A 23,808-nucleotide genomic window follows, 5' to 3' on the forward strand; every position below is an offset into this window, starting at 1 on the left:
TATAAAATAGCTTACTTTCTGTTATATGACATTGAATATGTAAGGTGCTTATTCATTCTGCTATACTTCAAAGTTGATTTATACCTACCAATAAGGCATGTATCTTCTGCCGTTATGGCGAGAAGTAATATTAAATTTAGATATATTCTGTGTAAGAAGAGTGACTTTATTTTATTCTCATCCAAACACAAATACCCAGAAGTTAAACAAGAAAGCTATGATTCAGTGTCCTCAAAATGGACAATATTTTACCTTATAAAACAAACAAAAATGATGAAAATAAATGTAAGCAGCTCAATGTAGATCCAATAATTTTAGTATATGTACACTCAAAATTATTGTTGAGTCCTTATTACACTAAAAATAGGTCACAAATTGAAAACCCTAAGACAAGGTTTAGAAATAGAATACTGGGAAGTTTATTGTTCACTGTTATGAACAAAGTACTAGGCACTATGTGTACACTCTTTAATAGTCCAAATTAATGGGGCTAAGAAATGGGAAAATATGATTGTAATCTCTCCCCTGCATAAGCCCTCTGTGACAAACCATCTTCTCCCAGCCCTTTCAAGTCAGTTTTCAGTAGAAGAAAAGAAGTTGTGATCACTTTAAGGAATTATGTCCAGACCACTCCAATTTAAATCCTTTTAGTACTCAGGAAGGTGAGTTCAGAAGGTAGGCCAGAAGGTAGCTCAAGGCTAGCCTATGTTACACTGTAAAATTAAGGTCAGCTTAAGAAATTTAGACAGACCCTGTCTCAATTAAACAAAAGTGAAGAAGTTAGCCCTCTAGTAGTAGGGAGCACACATGTCTCACGATCTTTTCCAGAGAAAATATAGAGTAGGAAGGGACATGAGAATTGAAGTGTATTTCTTTTGATTTCAATCTGCTTTCAACAAAACTATCATAGATTACAGAAAATTCACTTTTTAAATCCTATGAAATTTAAGACTGCCTGACTATGTGTAGAGGGCCAAAGCTGATGTTGGGAACTTTCTTGGATTGCTCTCCATCATATTCATTTGAAACCAGAACGTACAGATACCATTAGTGTAGCTAACCAGCTTCCCCCAAGGATTTGTCTCTTGCTTTCCAAGTACTGGAATTATAAGTATGAGCCCTGACCCACCAGCCACTTAGGTGGATGTGGGGAATCTGAACTCCAGTTCTCAGGGTCATGTGACAAATACATTGTCCTCTAAGCCATATTCCCAGACCTAGAGAACTATGATTTTATGATTCTTTTCTCCATTTTCTTTTTCTCCCTATACTTCAAAGAACTTTATTATGGACATCAGTTTTTATTTTTCACTGAGAACAATTTAGATGAATGGATCTAAATTTTAACCAAGATCTAAGGTGTACAGTTCAGTATGTTTAAAGATATATATATTCTTATGTATTTATACTTTATCAAGGTCCCAGAATCTTTCCGTCTACCACAATAATTACTATGAGCTTTCTTACAGGCAGCTGTTACCCAAATAGATGACCAAGGTTTTGATTTTATGGCCATACAGTGGTGGTTTTATCAGTAGTTTTATAGTCTTGAACCCCGGTCAATTTATCTGAGAAAATCATAATAACTGTATTTGTGCTGCTCTGGGGGGACTCGGATATCAAAACATTTACTTAGTGCACACTGAAGTCAATGTTGCCATTCATCTTAGAATCGCTTAAGCACACAACTTACATTCTCAGTTTCCCACCCATCTCCCTCTAAGGGTAAGAGGAATAGGGAGGGTGGGTATAACTGAGGCAGAAGGGAGATTTTAATTCGGATGGAGTGTGAAGTCCCTAGACAATGAGCATGAAAGGGATGTACTTGAGTTCACTCCTACCAGAGAGAGTGATTTATCCATGGGAAGCACAGCCCACAGGTCTGTGGCTCTGCCCTTTTATCTGTCCTACTCACATCATCCTGATCTCTAAAATGGTGAGATTAGAAATATGTTCTCCAAACTCCAAGTTTTCTTAAAAATTGTTTGAACTAAAACTTGTTAACTCCTTTGAAATTGTTGTTATAGTTGATATCCTGACTGTCTTTCTCTTAGGACATGCTGCTGCCTCAAGGTTAAGACATTCTTATTTTAAGATTGAGGCCTTGTCTTGAAGTTGGGGCCAGGGATTTGGCTCTAGCCCATCAGGTTGCACAAAGAGGAACAGAGCTTGAACTGTCTTACAGGACCCATATCTCCCAGTTCCACCAAGTTTAACTTCATCCCCAGAACTATGTTAGAGACTAGGGTTCAAGTAAATGATAACGAGGAATATGATTTTTTAATGTGCTTTTTGCTAGTTGAATTATTTTCTGAAGTGCCCTTCAATATTTTTCCAGCTTTTAATTTTGTTATTTTTTTAATATTGGATTCTAAGAACTTAGGTTTCATTGAATCGAACCCCTTATCAGACATAGAGGCACTTACTTGGTGACTAATAACTTTTCAATTGAGCTTCCCTTTCCAATGATTTTTTTTAAAAGTGTCTGTGTTTACCTTCCTGCTTTAGATAAGGTCACAAGCATGTCCTTGAATCACTCATTATAATTGTGTTTCAATGGATGTTGTCTAGTCTTCATTCTTTAGAGGAAGATAGGTTGGTTCAAATTTACTAGAATTCTTTTGAAAAGAAATTAGACTTACAATGATCGGAAATAAAGGGAAACATATAGATGAAAGCAAATCATTGGAATCCTTTGGGAATATTAAGGGTTAAATTAGATAACAGTCCTGAAGTGCTGATTTTTCCTAGAAATCTTGGTCTAGTTTTCCCTCTTTGCCTTCTTGCAGCATAATCTCAGAGGTAACTCCTATAAAATGAATCTATGGAGGTTATTTGAAAATACTGCAGCCATATCATGTTTATCTTGTCAAAATTTTTGGCAAGTGTGGTAGGATATGAAACACTGTGTATATTTTCACTCCTCAATAATGTTTCGGTGCCACTAATGATCATGAAATGAATGCATTCTTCTGCTATAATCAGTTCTACACTGGGCTTTGCTAGTTTGTGATGTAGTTTCTTTGACAGAATTGTTAGATCAAATAATTGGCATTCTGATCTTTATAAGTATGCTTCATTTTTATAGTGATTAAAAAAGTCCATTTAGCTGATTTGTAAGCCTTGTAAGAATTTGCTGTTAGAATCTCATCAGACCTTTTTGGAGAAGAGCCATTTTATATGGTAAAGAGTAAGGAGAGTTTAAATCTTGTGGAAGTTCGTTTTTATTAACTGATGCAAATCACCTAAGGTCTACATATAAATTAACTCCAACATTATCTCAAGGTTAAGCAAGCTTGTTTTCCCACCATCTCTTGATCTCTGGATAGAGAGTCTTCACATTTCTGGGGACCAGCCTGACCATCACAGCATGTCATCCTTCTCCTTCCAATCGAAAGGCTGGGCTCTGCTCTCACAGCAGTGTAAAATCCAACTGGAAGTGCAGCATTTGTAGACTTCAATAGCCAGCTTGGCCTAGTTTGAAGAGTTCTCCATCCTAACTTGAAAGCCAGGGTCTGCGAGTCACAGAACAAATTGGAAACCAATTTCGAGCAGGTCCATTAAATAATCCATTGTATTTGACCACCATTTAATTGGGGAAGCAGAATGTTCAATTATCCACTCCTTACACATAGTTGCTTTACCTTAGCCCCTTCCCGCTCTGGGACATACCATGACAAAACTCATTTCTCTCATGGACATTCGCACAGATCTATTCTCTCTCTCTCTCTTTTTTTTTTTTCTAGTTTTAATTTTCCCCATATATTCCCCATTGTTGGGCCTCTGCAGCCATCTTAACTCCTTTCTCAGCAACAAATCTCAGTGCAAAAGGGGTCTTTACTTCTCCTCTGTCATTGAAAATTTCTCACTCTCCTGTGTGTTCTTTCTTATCTTCTTAAATACATTGACAACTATTATAAATGATAAGAATGCATATGTTCAATATACATTATCAAGCTTAGAGGATAGTTAGCATCAAACGTTCTCCTTTTCCTTCCTCTCCTTCCCTGCCTCCCACTCTCTCTTTTCTGCCTCTTTCTCTCTTGTCTTTCCTCACCTTTCCCATGCTTTCCTCTAATGGCCTCTGAAAGGACAGTCACATATTTTGCCATTTGTATGCATAGAATGATGACTATTCCACATTAACAATATTCTTTTTTTTTTGTTTTGTGCCCCTACTTTCTTTTCTTTTTACTAAGAGATTTTCTATTCATTTTACATATCAACCACGTATTCCCCTGTCCTCCCTGCTTCCACCCTCCAGCCTTCCCCACCAACTCATCCCACATTTCTACCTTCTCCAAGGCAAGGTCTGCCCTGGGGAGTCACGCCAGCCTGGTAGATTCAGTTGAGGCAGGTCCAGTCCCCTCCTCCCTGCACCAAGGCTGAGCAAAGCGTCTCAGCATAGGCCCCAGGTTCCAAAAAAAAAAACCAGATCATGCACTAAGGACAAGTCCTGGTCTCACTGCCTGGGGGCCCCCTAAACAGTTCAAGCTAAACAACTGTCTCACTTATCCAGAGGGCCTAGTCCAGTTCCATGGGGGCTCCTCAGCTATTGGTTCACAGTCCATGTGTTTCCACTAGTTTGGCTAGTTGTCTCTGTACTTTACCCAATTATGGTCTGAATATCTCTTGTTCATTTGATCCTTCCTCTTTCTCATCAGTTGGGCACCTGGAGCTCCGCCTGGGGCTTAGCCATGGATCTCCGCATCTGCTTCCATAAGTTACTGGATGAGGGCTCTATCCTGATAGGGTGTTTGGCCATCGGATCACCAGAGTAGGTCAGCTCAGGCACTCCCTCGACCATTGCCAGTACTCTATAGTGGAGTCATCTTTGTGGATTCCTGGGCACCTCTCTAGCACTCTGATTCTTCCTATTCCCATGGTTTCTTCATTCATCGTGGTATCTCTTTCCTTGTCTTCCCATTCTGTTCCTGATCCAGCTAGGACCTCCTGCTCCCCTAATACTCTTTAACTCCAAAGCTGATTTCAAGTCAGAAAAGAGTCAAATGGATAGAACTCTAGCAGCAAAATGATTGTGCCTCTCAAAGTAAGAAGCGGTTTGCTGGGGTAGTTTAAGATCATAACTCTAACTAGGCAACAGGGAGGTGGAGGGAAGGAAAACATTTATCATTTTCCCAAACTCTATAAACTGTGAGACCATAGAGGAGCTGTTTAACCTTACTACAGTCCACTCTCCTAAACACAAAACATTTCTACGTCAAAGTGTCAAAAGAGATTCTTTATCTATGAAACCTAGTTGTAAGCCTCTTAGTCAGGTTGCAGTTTAGGAAAAAGAACTTCTTTTATATTTTTAAGGGTGTTTATTCTGTACATATACACAGTGGGTGACATAATCCTACTCGGGAAGTATATCCTAATCTGACACATCACTAATTATGGCAGGAAAAAATATAAACAAAATTCTCTGTAAGGTGGATAGTCTAGAAAGGGCCATGCTATTTTCATATCAAGTTACGGTATCAGATGAGTTCAGGTTAAATCGGATTTTGCTGTTGAAGGAGTTAGAAAGAAACAATAAGAAATATTTCAGAGCTAGAAGCACACTCAGAATCATATTTCACCATTTATTCAATGCACAGTAGGTTCCCCCTCATAGCTCTATGATTATTGACACTACTAGTTAGGGAAGGCATTACTGAAAAGTTAGCACATGTTGTTTATCTTGACATATATTATTGTTTGAAGAAAACTCTTGGTGAAAGTCAGGGTCCTTCTTTTTTCCCAGGACCTGATAAACAATAGTTTTGTAAGACTCCAAGTTGAATCCTCTGAATTCAGGGAATAAGTGTCATTCAAGAGACTGTTTTTAACTTAATGCCTCATTTTTCCCTCTTTAGGATAACTTTAATATTCAGATATGAGCTATATAGTTTTCCTTTTTCTAGTTTGGGGTGTAGAAGCCTAAGGCTTAATGGAAAATGGCTAAGGGTGCTGGCATGATCCCTCACTCTACCCCAAGGCCTCCTCAAGAAAAAGTGGCTTTTAATCCCTCAGTGCCTTCATTTCTTCTGGCCTCTACCTGGCCACAATTACAGAATTTTTGTTCTTGATCTCATTTTGGCACTATGTTAGAGCATTTGGCCTCTCCTATTTGAACCATGGAGATAAGGGCATTCCAAATCTTGTACTGGATTTTCAATAGTAATAAGTGTGCCCAACATTTTATGACATCAAGACACTCTAGCACATGCCTCAATCTTACTTACTGTCCCTACAATAACATTAACAGTCGTCACTTTTCCTGGGACAAGAACAAATGAAGACAAGATGGTGTTTATATCCACTGACACTTTATCTGATCTTTGGGCCCACAAATGGAAATTAACTGGGAATTCAAGATAGTTTCATGTATCTTAAACATATATACATATATGGCCTAAATTTAGAAGAGGTCATAATCTCCTTTGAGAAGAAAATTTCTATAATACATCTAGATTTTATTTCTGTTTATTGATAATTTCAGGCCAAATAAAAATATTTTAGTTGTTTAAGAATGTCAGTGTTAATTTCTCAGTGTTTTGTTGTTAAAAATTCAAAAAACATATATGTGAATATTCATATATGCAAAATATTCTAATTTGGAAATACCTGTTTATAAAAACACACAGGTACTGCTATTTCCTGTAAATGGCCTATCTAAACTGTCTTCCCACAGCTTTTCTTTAGGACACCTATCACCTAGGCCTTCACTGAAAGGTGAAACTCACTCAGGAGTCCACTTGATTTCTAGCCCGAAGTCCCTCTCTTCTGAACACTTGCAATGGTGCCCTTTAGGATCACTGTCCATTGAACTTCAATTCTGTGGCCATTACTCTGCAAAATACATCAGGCTGGGAAACAATCTCTTAGAGGAAAGCAGTTTTTCAAGGCACATTATGGTGCTTTGAAAGGGAATAAAACGCTTAATGAGAAAATGAGTCTCCTGAAGCTTCAGGCTCCAAGGTCAGATGTGCACACTTGCCCTCTCAGTTGGCAGAAAATCTGTTAAGGGACATTTCTGGGAGCCCATTCTCTAAAAGGCTCACAATGAAATAGGATGGCAGGTGATTCTCCAGAGCTTCAGCTGGGCAACTTTATAATTCTCTGACAGATTTGCTCCAAAGCTCCTTCTGCATAGCAATGCAGCCTCTCCCTCAGCTACATGCCCAGCATGGGAGGAGGAATTGGGTTGCTAAGGAACCTGTTGTAATAACACCTTATGGAGCTAACACTTGTCAACTAATAACAGTTCAGTGTGAATAAACTTATGAGAGTCTTCCCAAGTGGATTAATACATTGTCAGGGTTGGGAGGGCCTGGGCTCTATTTTTATTTATTTTTATTTTTATTCGCGTCTAGCCTGGTGCTAAATAAATGTTTGGGGAGTGTCAGCTAAGGTCAGCCGGCTCTAACAGATTGTGCTCAGCTGACTCTCCAGGTGGGAAGTGAGGAGGAAGAGGAGGTGGAGGAAGAACATATCCTAAGCTGGTACTTGCTTGTCTGTTGTTTAGCCATTATAAATGGGAGGCAGCTGCTTTGAGAGGACACCTGAAGGAGGAGAGAACTTACCTGGATCTTCAGGAGTGATGCTAGATGAGAAAGGAGACAATGACACTTCAGAGTCAGAATCACTCACCCAGTGTTGGAATGGACACTGTGAATATTATTGAATAAAACGATAACGGAAAACTTTTTTTCTTTTATTTATGTATTTATTTTATTTTACACTATAATTTAATTCTACATATCAGCCACGGATTCCCTTGTTCTACCCCCTCCTGCCCCTCTCCCACCCCACCTTCTCCCCAGCCCATCCCCCATTCCCATCTCCTCTTTTTGGGAGGCATCCAAGCAGTGGGACCAGGTCCTGTGCTCAGTCCATGAGTTGGCTGTTTGAAACCTGGGGCTTATGCAGGAACAAAAAAACTTTTAAATATCACTGTGCATGAGCCTTTTGGTGTCCCTGGAGTAGTCTCCATTAGCTGGTGGTACAATTTAGGCATGACTGTCCCTCCCCTAAGACTGTGTTTAAATAGAGCCCTTGATAATGGCACATAGAAGTCGGGGTATATTTTGCTCATTCCCACATCCCATGCATCTGTGTGGGCTTCTTGGTAAACTACAATACTTGCTTCAACATTCTGAGAACTAGATATGAAACTGAAATCTAATTGCATTTAATTTATGGAGTACAGAATAAAAGCATCCAGCAAATGAGGGCAAGGAAGAAGAAAAGCAAAAGTACTCTGGCTTGCAGAACCTCTTTCCTCTTTTCCCCTTTACCATTTGCCGGGGCTCACCGTGACACAGGAAGATGATGGATTTACTGCTATGGTTCTTTGTTATTCTTACCTTTGCCCAGAAATGTAATTAAGAAACACATCGGATTACCTTGATGACAGAGACAAAGTATGTCAGAAATGACACTATTACTGCAGAATTACAGAAGACACAGACTCCATCCCACTCCTAATTTATCACAACAGTGATAAAAGGTCTAACTGTTTCTCAACGGTGAAATTGAATGAGAGTTATCAGCATCCTATGACTTAGGACCAGAACCACTTTCTTCTCAACCATACAAAATTAATTACGTAATTTATGATGTATTTCCTTTCCATATTTGATAGTAGTGTTGTATAGCAGGAATAATATGTGCTTTCCCGTTTCAAAGAACTATTTTCTTGAGCTCTTATTGGCTTATTAATTCACAGGATTAACTTACAAGTCATCAAAATACTTCTTACATTTCTCTCTCTCTCTCTCTCTCTCTCTCTCTCTCTGTGTGTGTGTGTGTGTGTGTGTGTGTGTGTGTGTGTGTGTGGTGTGGCGGTGTGTGTCTCATGCCAATATGAACATGCATGTTTGTATGGGTGGAGGTGTGGCTGTTTGCCCAAGGTGTTACATGTGTGGACACCAGGTCAGCTGGCTTTGCTCTGCTGTTCTTCACCTGATTTTTCAAACCAGGGTTTCTTACTGAACCTGGAGCTGACAAGTTCAGCATGGGGTTACAGAATCCTACCACCATGCCCAGCATTTACATCAGTGCCCGGGATCAGCTCATGCCCTTATGTTTTGGCAGCAAGCTCTTTTCCCACTCAGCTATCTCCCCAGCCATAACACGGTAAGGTGGTGTTCTTGATTAAGACAGTGAGGCACAAGGAATTCAAAGGTTTATACAGCTTAAATTTATGGAGCATTTCCCAGGAGGGAAAAATCACCACCCACTTAATTTCACATGCCTCCTCCCCCTAAGCAGCCGAGACATAATAAAATCATTCGTGTGTGCTTGCTCACTGTGAGATGTGCCTTTTTTTTTGTTCTTGTGCAGGTCAAACAAACTCAGTGAACACCTGCTGTAAAAGGCTTCAAACATACACGAACCTGCTTGTATGTTGTTTTGTTTTTTCTACCAGACCCCTTATTGCCAGGGTGCCTCAAGTGTCTCCCATGTTCAGGGTTTTAAAATCCAATGAGATTCTAGCAATAACACTACTCAGCTCAGAGAATGTCATAGCCCTATATTTCCCTTTTAGTTGTTTTGATGGTTTAAAAGGATGGAACGGGGAGAGAGAGAGAGAGAGAGAGAGAGAGAGAGAGAGAGAGAGAGAGAGAGAGAGAGAGAGAGAAGAGAAGAGGAGAGAGGAGAGAGAGAGAGAGAGAGAGAGAGAGAGAGGAGAGAGAGAGAGAGAGAGAGAGAGAGAGAGAGAGAGAGAGAGAGAGAGAGAGAGAGAGAGAGAGAGAGCACATGTGTGTATGCTGGTGTCTTCCCCAGGCAACATGAGAGACTAGAGTCAATCTGGTTTCCTCCAACACTTGACACCTTATTTTTATGAGACAGGGTCCCCCACTAAACCTATTTTAGCTAATCAGGTCAGCAAGTTCTTGACATTGGCCTGTCTCTGACTCAGCAGTGGAGCAACTGTGAGTTACCACACCTGGATTTTGATGTGGTTGTTAGGGATTCAAACTCACTTCCTCATGCTGGACCAGCATGCATTTGACTTCTGGGTTGTAACCTCTCCATAAAATGAAATGGTTTGAAGAGTTCAGCCTCAGATCATATACTGTTGTCCCAACGGGGCCTTCTTTGAAGACTTCCCAATGCCATTCTCCCTTCTAATCCCTGCCTTCCTTCCATTTTTTTTTAACAGTAGACCTAGGTCTCCTAGGATCTTTGCAGCAGAGATAGGAAGTTGCCAGGAGGAGAAGAAAGATGTGGAGGTGGCATCAGGGCTGATGATGTTAACTTTTACCTTTGCCCTTGGAACAAAAAGCCAACATTAAGCAAATTCTCCTATCCTTTGTGTTCAGGAAATAGTATCTATTAAAGGACTACCTTTTCCCCCCTTGACTCCTTTTGCTTACCCATGATGCATAGCCACTCCAAATTTCTAGTCTTTACATAACAATTACTAAGCTATACACTTTCCCCCCATTGATTAGTCAGAAAAAAATTGTCCATTAACACCAATTTTTCTTTCTTTCAGCTCTCTAACTTTGACTCACCTGCAGCCTGAGCCAGTAGAAAAACATGCTAAATATGTAAATGGGCATTTCCTGTCCTGACTGCCCAGTCCCAAATAATCACTCAGAGGCCGATATTAATTACAAATCCTTGGACAATAGCTCAGGCTCGTTACTAGTGAACTCTTACCTTTAAATTAACCCATTTCTATTAATCTATGTATTACCATGTGGCTCATGGCTTTACCTGTCTTCTAGCATGTCTTGCTTCCTGGGTGGCTGGCCAGCATCTCTCCTGACTTTGCCCTCCTTCTTCTCATCGTTCTCAGTTTCTTTCCCACCTAACTTCCTGTCCAGCTACCAGCCTGTCAGCTTTTTTACTAACCAATGAGAGTAATACATATTCATAATGTGGAAAATGATTATTCCACATCAGGTTGACCTCTAGGCAAGACTTCCTGTGATCCTTGTCTGACACACACAGACATGCTCACACCCAATCACTCTCTTCCTTGAAGGTTACAGCATGTCTGTTTATATTTCTCTACTAAAAAATGTGTATGATGGTTGGACAGTTATAAGGCAAGTATTTATGTTTAGATTTCTACCTACCTTTGCTCTTTCCTGAAGTGCCTTGAGAGATGAGTCTGTTAAAACCCATTGATAGGTATATTCAGTTTACCCCAAAAGAAAGCAAGCATAGAAATCACAGGCAATCCTTGTTTTAATTGTTTGATTCCATTCACCAAAAACAAAACATGTGTTTGTCACAAAAATGTCAAACTGCCATATTTACCTGAATAAATTCTGAAGATTGCAGATAGAATAATAGGATAGTTGTATTTTCCCTTTAAGGGAAGATTCATTTATGTCTTAAGTTAAAAATAATATTTGTTTTTCTTAGCACTCATTACTAGCCAGGGTCTGCACAGACTTTCAAAGTTTATATCTTTCCAAATTAAATTTGAGGGACCACTATTCTTTTCTATCAGACTAAAACACATTCCAAATCCTAACAAATCCATTTCTTTAATATGCCACTTGAAGGATAATAGTGCAAACAAAAACACATAATGGGTTCCTTTTGAGAGAAAGGAAAATGTGTTCCCTCCTGATGAAAGACCCTTTGATAATTCACTCTTGGCTTTGCCACTTGATTTATATCATCTTCCCACATTAATTTGTTTTTAATTTTTTTCCTGCCTTCTAAGGCTTTTCTCATTTCAGTGACACAAACGTGACAGATGAGGTTGATGAACTACAAAAGTAAAGATTTAAACTCCGATGAAATTATTCTCCAGGCCCGTAGAGTCTGTGCAAGAAATGCAGAAGTCTGGATTTCCAAAAGGACTCATCCCAGCGTTTTTAAAATAAGTGATGAAATAACAACAGCAAAGCATTAAAGTAGAATTTTTAGCCAGTCCTACTTGGGTCCCTGGAGTGTGTTATTTCCTAGTCTTCAAAATCATAATCGTATACTCTAAAGGTAATGGCGAGACCATAGAAGCACTATGAAATTCATTCATTATTATTGATTTAGATTTCAAAGCTTGTTTATTTTACATATCTTATTTTAATTAGAGAAAAATAAGTAAATTCTTAACTCTTTTAAGTGAAGGAAGAAAGCAGAGTACCTGTCAGTGCCTTTAAGGTGAAACTCAACACTTGTGAAAACACTTCCTGCCTTGACACAGCTCTGTACATCTATACGAAAGCAGAACTCTGTCCGTCCTACTTTCTACCAGTTAAGTTAAAAATGGCTCATTGGATAAGCCCCATATTTCAAACAGCCAACTTAAGCAATGAGCACAGAACCCGGTCCCACTGCCTGGGGCTTATGCATGGTCGGTAGGCTCAGCCTGGGAGGAGGGGACTGGACCTGCCTGGACTGAGTCTACCAGGTTGATCTCAGTCCTCGGGGGAGGCTTTGCCCTGGAGGAGGTGGAAATGGGGGGGTGTGGACTGGGGGGAAGGAGAGGGGGCGGGAGGGGGAGAACAAGGGAATCCGGCGGATATGTAGAACTGAATTGTACTGTAAAATAAAATAAAATAAAAATTGGCTCATTGGGTCAGTTTTCTATATGTATTTAGGCCCCTCAGTGTCAATGTCCTCAGTCATTCCTTAATGCAACCTGTGTAGCTTGCAAAGACAATTGAGGTGAAGATGTGGTCAAGGCTGGAATCTTGGCATCTTTCTGCTGCCTTCTGCGTAAGGGAAACTATATCCATTTTCCTTCCCATAAAATGGAATTTGGATGGAAAGGAACACGATCACATATTAAATCATCTGAAGATGGAGAACCATTTGTTCAGCCATTCATTCACAGTTGTGGACAATGCATTCTATTTGTTTAAATTCTATTTGTGTGTGTTTGTGTGTTCATCTTTGGGCAAGTACCTATGTATATGTGGAGTGTGCATACATGTGTGTGGATGTGGATGTGGAGACCCAGTGACTGTCTTGAGTCTCATTCCTATATACCTGTCACCTTGCTTTTTAAGACAAATGCTCTAATTGACCTGGAAGTCATCAAGTAGGTGAGGCTGCCAGCCCAGTGAGTCCCAGATACTCACCTAACTTGACCTCCATGGAGCAGGCATTACAAATGATTGCCAACACTTCTGGCATTTATTTCAGTGTAGGCTCTGGGGATGGAGCTCAGTTCTTTATACTCGGAAGTCCAGCCCTTTATCGACTGAGCCATCATTTCCCAGTATCCAAAATTCTAATTATTCATATCCACAGTGGGCATTTAAAAGACACCACGATGTGTTTAGAATATTTCTAACTCCTAAAATGGGAAACTAGAAAATTTCATATTTTCCCATGCATACACTTAAAGAGAACCTCAGGTTACTTTAATATTTTGGGGAAAGTAAATTCACAAGGAAGAGGAGGAATGGAAACAGCAAAATGATCAAGAATCATTGAGTTTATTTAATTTATAAGTTAACATCCATGGAACAACCGTGGGGCTCAGAGCTGTATATTGGAAGCATTCTGCTTATTTGCTTAAACTAAAGGACCTTAAGTTACAAATAGATCAAGGGATGGCAAGGAATATTCTTGTTGAGTGATAATATTTTCCTGGCTCTATTATGAGTATCTGAAGCAGAGGCCATGTGGTTATTATAAACTTATAGTGGGTCATTCTGCACAGTTGGTAGCATTTGAAATGTCTTAAAAATGTATACTTATGACTGGATTTGTCCACTTAAATTTTATAATTCACTTTCTAGATGAATCCACGTTTTTCTGAGCTATCACATATGCACTTTAAACTGCAGTATTTCCTAGCAACCCACCCACACTTACTGACTTATTTAGATGTGTTCTATGAAACTGTAGGTGAGAATTCTTGAGAAGCATTTTTTTTTAGTCACTGTGAAGTGATATTTTCCCCCACTGACAAATGGCCTAATAATGATTTCCATGTAGAGTTTGGAAGGAAGTACTTACAAATAATGTCTGAGTTACTGTCTTCAGGTTATTAGAGATGTTTTCAACAAAAGACACTTCCCAGCTTTTTCTAAACAGTTTTTAAAAATCCTAACATTCTTGTAACTTGATTCTTAGTCCTTTTTTTGAATTAACGACCCATTTATGTGTCTTGTTTATCAGATTTTTCTCTTCAAAGAAAAGTGTAATAATAAATCACCAATATAATTACTAGAGTTGTAATATTAACAATATTAAGGGTTTTTATTAATCTCCATGGAAACCTTGCAAATATATCTATTTTAAGGAATAATAAACATGAAGTATGAACTGCTCCAGCCATACTACTGGGACAAAGGGATGACTGTGGGTTCTTTTGCTCCTTAAACAGACAAGGAGGAATTCCCTTGGGTTCTGACATTAATAAACTAACCTTCAATCTGTGGGGAGTGGAGGAAGTCCTGAGTGAATGTATAAGGAGTGAATGAATTCTGGAGTGAATGCGTATTATTGACAAGGAGCCCCGTGACTCAGACCTATGGGAACTGACACTTCTGGTCCATGTGCAAGTGTTGACAGTGTGTGCAAAAACTAGCACTAGCAGCTTCCTCCTCCTGAATGACCAGGACCTGAGACTGCTCCTCTTCAGGGATTGCATCCCCCCCACTCCCAGCCCCCTTGCTATATAACAGAGGAGCTGAGCTGCTGGCTTGTTGCACTGTAGTGGGTGCTGCCCCATCAGAGAAAGCACAGCCCACCAGATCATCCTAGCTTCTCTGTTCTTGTGCTCCTGCTGTGCCTTTTGTTGTCCCTGTCAGGTTTCCAGGACCAAGCTGTATGTCACTTGGTGTTAATTCCGCCCTAGAGGTTAATAGCTGTAGGTACTAAGTATCGGAGACTCATGGTTCCAAGTGCATAGAACAAGAGGCTTGGGGTGTAGGCATTGAGAACTAAGGGCTTATGACTCTAGGTTTTCAAAGACAGAGACTTACAGTCCAAGATGCTCCAGTTAGTATTTTATTGCTCTAGGCTGTAACTCTCGAAGACCTGGAACTTGACAACTAGTGTGTTCCAGGTTTGGAATGTCAGTACCCTCCACTTTTACCTTTGGTATATCTCTGGAAGTCCTCCAGTGAGTAGGATCTGCAGTGCTGCTCATCTCTCTACAGCCTCGTGCCCTTTGTAGACTTGAGTGTTCACTGCCTCCAGAACATCACTCGGCATTCCTTCTTACTCTCTGTAGTCTTTCTCTTAGCTGCTTTCTGGAACTCTTCAACTTTTTGAACCACGTACACAAACAGCTCTGTGGACCAGAGGCTCATATGCCTTCCAGAGTCATTCTCCAGCTAGCCTCTGGTTGCTGTTGCCCAATGCCTACAGGGGGCAAAGCAAGGGTTTTGCTGTTCTTAGCATTACCAACTTAATTCTCTCTGCCCATAGCAAAGGTCATTAGTAAGCACTAAAAGATCACCCAGAGGAGACATTTTTAGGGGGCTTATATTTAGCAAATGAGGAAAGAAAGTCTCATGTACTAACTACCAAGAAAAAAGAAAAGCCTGTTTACACAGCCCATATAGAGGATAACATTCTTGTAGCCTTCCTGTTCTACCACCCACCACACTTGTTTGTGAGCTTCTCCTCGTTATACCAATGACAAGCCACGTATATACATTAACAACAAACATTTTATTGAGCTCCAAAGGGATTGGCTCTGACTGAGAATTGCTGCAAGGCGGGTCCGCCTAGGCTTGTCCTGGATGAAGTGAAGTCTCAAGGGGATGGTTCAATGGGTCATAAGGGTCATCCCTCAAATGTAGCTTACTAGAGCAGAGGTTGTGGCTTTCGTGGCAATCATGGTCATAGTGTTCCTCAAAATTGACATGGAGTTTCCTAGGGAAATGCATGAAGTGTTCAGAGCAGCCAGGCTGCCATGATGATAAATAGTCTGACTGGTTGTCAAAGAAGAGGCTGCCTAATTGACAGGTTCATGCTTAAGGCAACAAGTGAAAGGGGATAGATTTGTTAGCTGCCAGTCAAGTAGCTTGCTGGCCCAGTAGAACAGTATTTGTTCATTTAAAACATCAGATGGTGCTTACTGAAGGCCTCCCATGAAATTGTGGTTCTCCACAACAGTTAGTAGTACTGATCCATTAGGCAAATATTCTTAGGAAGATCTGTTTTTTCCATCTGCTCTCAGACAGGGCAAGCACTTACCAACTCAGCCTCTATCAGAATGATTTGCTCTAAGCATTTTGAGTATCCATGGAATTTGCAGTAGACACAAAATGCAAAGCATCTGTTTCAACCACCCAGCTCTTTCCTTTTACATAGCATGTTAGTCAGATACTCATTTCCAAGGCACAATACGTGGCATACACTTCTTAAAAGGATATATATATATATTTATTTTGACTCCCAGTTTCAGCCCACCATGGTGGGCTCTGAGCCTATGAGGAGGCAGAGTATTACTATGAAGAACAAGTTGCTGAGAAAAGCAGCTCCTTTGTGGTCGCAAGAGGGATAGAGCGAAAGACAAGGAAGAGAACAAGACACACATTTCCAGAGCATGCCCTACTTCCTTGAAACACACTCTGCTTCCTCCTTTTTCCACCTCTCAATAATGCTGTCCTCTATCGAATCTGTCAAGGGATAATCCATTGAGTAGGTCAGAGACTTAGGACCCAATTGTTTCTCAAGAGCTCAACAACTAGAAACCAAGTACTCTCTATATGAGCCTAGAGGAGACATTTTGTATTCAAATTATAACATATATTTGTTATTTATATGATTTTTCATTTTAGATATGTCAATATAATGGCCTTGGTTTATTCGTACATAAGACACACACATGTTTGCTCTCTATTTTCTTGATAATAGTATACAAATCTACAAGGTGTAAAAGTAAAATCATTCATGGAGGCAAATGGCAGTTATGATGCTCACAATGGTAAACATTAAGGTAAACATTAAGATTAGAGTTGCCTTTACTTGATGTAGGTTTGCAAAGTAAGGGCTCCATTGTTTTTTGGGGTATATATGGAGTAGATATTCTCATGTTTAGATTTATGGAAGTATATTGGAGAAATGTCTTTCTTAGAAAGCTTCCTTCCATTTTGTATTGAATACATTTTTTTGAACTTCTAAAGTCAAAGATTGTTCTGTTTAATTAATGGCTTCAAATGATAGTTCTCCTGGGAGAGTTCACACTGAGCATGATCCAACTTTTTTGGTGTGAGAGAATTTCTGAAAAGTTAATAAGGAACTTAGAAGGGCCAGTGGCAGAGAGCCAGTATATAGTTACTATATAGTAGTGCAGGATGGTGAAGTTTGCATTCCATAATGAGTGTTGATGTCATTAAACACATAAATGCCTCTACAAAGGTCAGCCACTGCTGACCTAACCTTTGACTCATTCAATGTCAGTTACTTATTCTAATTTTAAAGTTTATTCTACATATGTTCAACATCTGGATAATTACAGAAAAATCCAATCAGACTCTCAGTGTATATGAATTTTTGGAAATAAATTGCTAATCAGCTATTGTTCTTTTAATCTCCCTTCCAGATGGAAAGAATCATAATCTCAAAGATATTCTAAGAATACCCTAATCATTTTAAATTTATCAACTTATCAAAATAATAAAGATGGAAATTATTTTGTGAATAACTTTTTTGTATATTGAATATTATGCATAAAATTATAGGACCATATCATTCTGCTTAAATTACATGGATTTTTAGGATCATTGCGTATATAGGGGATATAAAGCAAGCACTTGGTTTGACTCGCATTCTAATGATTATTTTCATTCAATAAAGTCAATAAGTTTCCCTGTAGGGTAATAATGAGTTCTAGCCTGTGACTAACAATTTGGTGCATTTTCTTCCTTGGCCTAAAATTTTTAATTCAAAAGTCTGTTAGTGATGTGCCCTAAAATAGAACTGAGTTTAACATCCAAGGAGCATATGAATCATTCTGATAAAACATAAAAGGACAGCCCAGTGGTGGTGGCACATGCTTTTAATCCCAGCACCAGGGAGGCAGATCCAGGCAGATTTCTCTGAGTTCAAGGCCAGCCTGGTCTACAGAGCAAGATCTAGGACAGGCACCAAAGCTACACAGAAAAACTTTGTCTCAAAAAACAAAAACAAACACAAACAAACAGACAAACAAACAAACACCCAAACCATAAAAAGACATATAATTTTTTTTTAGGACAGAGGACCTGAGCGAGAGAGCTGGGCTGTGCTGGTCAGCCCTCCTTTATTCGTCACACATGCTCTATACTCAGTTTGAAAATGTCAAGTAGAAAAGAGGGAGACCTGGGTAAGTCTAAGGAAGAACATTGTCTTGCAGTTACCTTCTTGTGAAGACACCTTCACAATTTCTCCTGTGCAGGCTTCTTCACAACAACAATAAATGTGACTTAACTCTTCCACAGTATGAAGAACACATCATGGATTGCTTAATTAAGGTTTTATAACTTAATGTTTCTTCATAAATTAGGTAGTCAATTTTTATACGTTGGCAAAAAATCTATCTTGTTCAAGTTTGTGTCCTCAGTGTCATGTTAATGGGAATTAACATGGGAGGCATACAATAAATGCTTCCATTTACTTCATAATAGACAAAATAAGCATAAGTGCTTATGGTATTACAGACCTTATGATCAAATGGAGTTTATTTCATTCTTTATTACATATTTACCCAGAAAGGACCATAGCTTAATATATGTCTATACCTTGTTAATATCTTCATTTTTACATACTTTTGAAAACTATAAGCTCATTTTTTAAAAAAATACAAAACTACAAAGAACACTTGTTTAATAAATTGGAACTAGAAGACAATTTGAGTGACTGTGTGACATTGACGAGTGACATAGATCAATATACTATCATATTTGGACTAAAGAGAAACGAGAAGTTAAATACTTAGTTCCAAAAATATTAGCACACAATCACATTGTTTTTGACCCAAGCTTCTTATGATTACCCATGCTATATTTTTAGAAATCACCTTATAATCCTCTTAAGTTATAATGACAGGTCATAATATTTTAATGGAGAGTGAGAGTGAAATGCAAAGCAGAATAGTGTCATATATTAAGTAAAATAACTTTGTAATTAAATATGGAAAATTCATTTTAGCTCAACAAAAGTTTTTTATCTACCTATTGTTATACCTTTATGGCACACATAAAAAAATTAGTTTGACCTCCGTTATCCTCCTACTGTGCCTCTGGTTTATTTGGGAACATATTAAAACACACACACTCTGCTAGCTTCTTTCTTGCTAACATAAATGGAAGTCTAGGCCTTTTTCCCTACATTTAGGCCTTAGTTTTTGTGTATGTCCCATTTTTAGTGGAGTATATGAATGACTACTCTCAGCATTAAGAAATGTCTTTGGCTTGGGTTGTATTTTTTTTTAATACAAAGTACACAATCTTACTGTGATTCTGTGATACAACATTTCTGTCTTAGAGCTATGTGACACATACCTACTGCACTATCATATTTAAGTATTTGAATTTATTTCTCTTACTTTCTCTGACTGCAGAGAATGAAGATATTACTACCCATGAGTCCTCCCCTGCATAACCATGGAGCAGTGTCACTAATTCTTTGTGGCAGCCATTTTGTGCCATCAGGCAGCTCCACCAAAGGACTGTGGTCTTTTGTAAGCTATATTTAGTCAGGAAGTTGAATGAGAACTGAAAATTTTCTTTGCACTCTCTAGTGCTCATGAATGCTCTTATAAATGGCTTTGTGGGAAGGTGAGATTTGGAAAAATGAAGAGATATCTTGTGGATAATATCAATAGGACTTGATAACAATGAGATTTAAATAAGAGGAAAATCAAGACATGGAGGATGGCTTTGTCATCTTGTGTGTAAAACCAGCCAATAAACTGGCCATCTTCTGAGAATATATCAGGATATGAAGCAGGGGATAGGAAAAAAAAATACAGAATATTTTAGTGCAGAGGCAAAAAGAGAAAACTACTTAGATAAGCTTTCTTGAACAATTGAAAAATATGAAGGGCTTGTTGGGAGCAGGATATTATGATTCTCTGCACCTTTTCTTCTTGTATCATTCAGTAGGCAGAAGACAGAAATTTTATTCATCTAGTCTGGAGATAATGCAAATGAGTAGATACAAGTTTGAATGGCATTCAAGAAATACTAGAAAGTATTAATATGTCAGGCAGATATATTTAGGCGATCAATAGTTTCTTGCAGCACCCACAGGATCAATAACTATACGGAGAGAATAGATATAGCATTGGATAGAGGGAATTGTTGAAGTTCAATATGGTGAAAACAAATGGGTCTGTGAACACTACTAGGAGAGCTGAAGCTGAGATGACCCAATAGATCTGTCTGTTTAAGATAAGAGAATGCTGATGTCTTACGCTGGGGAGATATGGACTGTTTCCAACATGAAAGATGTCACCTTGGATGAGTTTATGGCAATGATTCTCCAAATAGGAGTGGTGGCATCTCATGAGTACAAGCAAATGCAGAGGAGTACTGAGCACACTGTAGACCTACTTAGTGTATAGTATGCCCACTAGGCACTCTGTAGAGTTGCACACTAGATGCTCTGCCATCTAGACTTGCAGTTCTTCCAGCGGCTTTAATATACATTAAAGTTGGAGGCCCATTGGCTTCAGTAAATTTTGAATGACGATATGATAAAATTCACTGGCTGTAATTCTGCCAGGAGTGTCTCAGTCCCATGAGGGGCAACAAACCACACCACTGGTTTATCAGCAAACAAAAGCAAATGTCTAGACAGAATTATGGACTTCCACTGTAAGTTAATAAGATTAATGGCAGTTTTAATAGGAAGGACACCAATGAGACTAATATTAATTATAAAAGTGTACTATGAACCATTCTTATCCATTTACTGCCTTGTTCTCTACCTTAAGTATTCATCCCTCTACAAAATTGAATGTTCTTTAATATCAACAGCTCTTCTAAAGTTGAACTATACCTACAATAAATATTCTCAGAGAACAGTTTTATATTGTGCTTAAGGAATGGAGTACCTCACTAGCTCAAACAGGTAACTATAACTCAGATTATATTTTTATTATGTACAAGCTGGTAATAATTAAAAGAGGAGTTCTTGAAAGTAAATTAAGTTCTACAATATAGAAATATTCATCTAAAGCCAGTACATCATTTTTTAGCTGTTTAGCATAGTTTCCAGATTTTTGCCAGATTAAAATACCTAATAACTCATTAAAACATTCAACAAATTGCATAAAACTTTACTTAACTCTCAATCCACCAGTGCTTTTCCAAGGCTGTTGGTTATATACATACACTTTACTGCTGAGTTTCTGTATTTTAAGCCATTATAACATCAACCTTGGCTAGAGAAAAAGTTACTGCCAATGCAGAGCATATTTAATGTGCAAGGGAGTCTGTGTGCTATGAGGTAGGCAATTCAAATGATTTTCCAGCTTGGGGATGCTAATATTTGGAAACTGGCGGTCCTTCTTGAAAAAGGGACAAAGAAGAGACTTATGTCACTTTATCTTATTTATAGGTGACATGAAGAAAAGAAACAAAAACAAAGGAAATATTTGAAGAGCCAGTAAGTTTTATGTGCCTCCTGGAATGGAATAAATTTCTTCTGGGAAACAGAAACAAATAGAAACATGTCAAGGTCATTTGAATGACCCTGAAGAGGGATATTTTGATTTTTACTTTAGTCACTATTAAAGGATCACCAGTAGCTGTTTAAGAATAAAAAAAAAACCTCAATAAATCCAGTTCAAAATGAAATAAGATATGTCCCAGACAACAAACAGCAGAGCATTATATTGTAGAAGCACATATAAGTTTACCTGTGATATTCACTTTCTAGGTTTAGTCCTTGTCTTCACACTGGCTAACAATCTTAGATCTTGCAGTTGGACCAATCATTTGTTTCTGATTACCGAGGAGTCAGAGTTCCTCCTGGATGCTCTTATTTATCATGTTGCTGATGCAGAGAGTAGTGTTGATGGAATATATGTGAAGTAAAATTAGATGGTGTGTTCAGACTCCTCAAGAGATAAGAGAGGAAGATGAACTTAAAAGCTTGCAGTGATCTTGGACTAGTGAGAGCAGCACAGGATTTCCTAAAGGCAACAGAAAATGCTTATGGAATCTTATTTGGTGATACCTACCATAGATATTAGCTGACTATATCTCAGTAGTGTTTTTTAGTGAACAATTCCAAAGAAATCGTTTCTCTGTGTGTGCTACAAATATTCCCCAAATATATCACTGCAAATAGGAATTAAACAATATTGATAAATAAGAATTGTATATGTTTGTTATGTTCAATGTGATATTTTGAAATATGTATGCAATATTTTGTAGCTCAATTACCTACTCTCTTTTCTGCACTGTGAACTCAATTTTTAGAGATTCCACATATGAGTAAGACCAGAAGAATTTGTCTTCTATACCTCCCACTATTTCTCCTTACGTAATGTTTTCATGGATCATTTATGACAAACCAACTTCCCTTTTAGCCTAAATAGTTTTCCAAGGCACAAACATGCATGCATGTGTGGGCATGCATATGCTCATGCATGTATGTGTGTGTGTGTGTGTGTGTGTGTGTGTGTGTGTGTGTGTGTGTGTGTGTGTGTTTGATGCTCCTTATACATTTACCCACTAATGAACATTTAGGCTGATCCCACATAACGGTTATTACAAATAATGTTTCAAAGAGAGCACAGGAGTGCGTCAGATCACTTGGCCAAAATAATTTATTTCACTTTTGGATGTATGCCCAGGAATAGCATTATTGGATCATATCATAGTTCTATTTTTACTTTTTGAGAAACTTCTATATTGTTTTCCATAATGACCACATTAATTTGCATTCCCACCAGCAGTGTTCAAAGCTTCCCTTTCTCTACATCCTCACCAGTGCTTTTTATCTTTTCTCGTTTGGATAATAGCCATTCTAATGGGCATGAAGTGATATCTCATTGTGGATTTAATTTGCATTTCCCTGATAATTAGCCATAATGAGCATATTTTCATATACATATTGACTATATGTCTTCTTTTGAGAAATGTCTATCCAGGTCCTCAATTTAAAAATCAGATTAATTTCTTTTCTTTTCTTTCCTTCTTTTTTTTTTTGTTATTGAGTTGCTGGCATAACTTTATATATTTGATATTAACCCCTTATTAGAGCGATCATATGCAAAGATTTTATCTTATTATTGTTTTCTGTGTTGTGTAGCTTTTCCATTTTATGTAATAATCTCATTCCTTGATTTTTGTTATTGTTTCTATATTTTCGATACCATATTTAAAAAAATCACTGCCTGGACCAATGTCATGTTGGTTTCCTTGATATTTTCCTCTAGTAATTTGACAGTTTGGAGTTATATATTTAAGTTTTTAATGCATTTTGGAATGATTTTTGTATATGAAGTGAAGCAAATCAGTACTTTTAGCCTTCTGATATGGATAGACAATTTTACCAACACCATTTTTTAGATATCATTATTTCTTTTTTGCATTCTTGGTACCTTTGTCAGTTAGCCATGAATATGTAAGTTTATTTCTGGCAATTGATATTAAGTTCAGAATGTAAATTTCCTTGACTTCTAAATTTACTTCATTCCTGTTTGCACAGTATCTTGTTTTATTGAACAACTCCTTCATGCATCTGTGTCTGTCATATATTGTAGAAAACTTATGCAATTGCAAAATACAAAGGTAGCATGAAATCTATTGAGTATGGCAGTTAGGTTACAGATTAACTAGTCATTTAACTAGTTTACTAGTCTAATCAGGATGTGTCTCAGGTTATCTACTTGGAGTCAGTGGTACAGATGTTTTTTTATATTGGATAGGATTGTGAATGAAA

At 38.2% G+C, this 23,808-nt stretch overlaps 1 pseudogene; it reads left to right on the forward strand.

Annotated features, from left to right (window-relative positions):
* The first annotated feature begins 9,004 nt into the window (after positions 1–9,004).
* LOC121821543 (eukaryotic translation initiation factor 4B pseudogene) overlaps positions 9,005–23,808 on the forward strand; it is a 44,545-nt pseudogene continuing 29,741 nt past the window's right edge.

The sequence above is a fragment of the Peromyscus maniculatus genome, chromosome 12, assembly GCF_049852395.1.
Source record: "Peromyscus maniculatus bairdii isolate BWxNUB_F1_BW_parent chromosome 12, HU_Pman_BW_mat_3.1, whole genome shotgun sequence".
Lineage (NCBI taxonomy): Eukaryota > Metazoa > Chordata > Mammalia > Rodentia > Cricetidae > Peromyscus > Peromyscus maniculatus.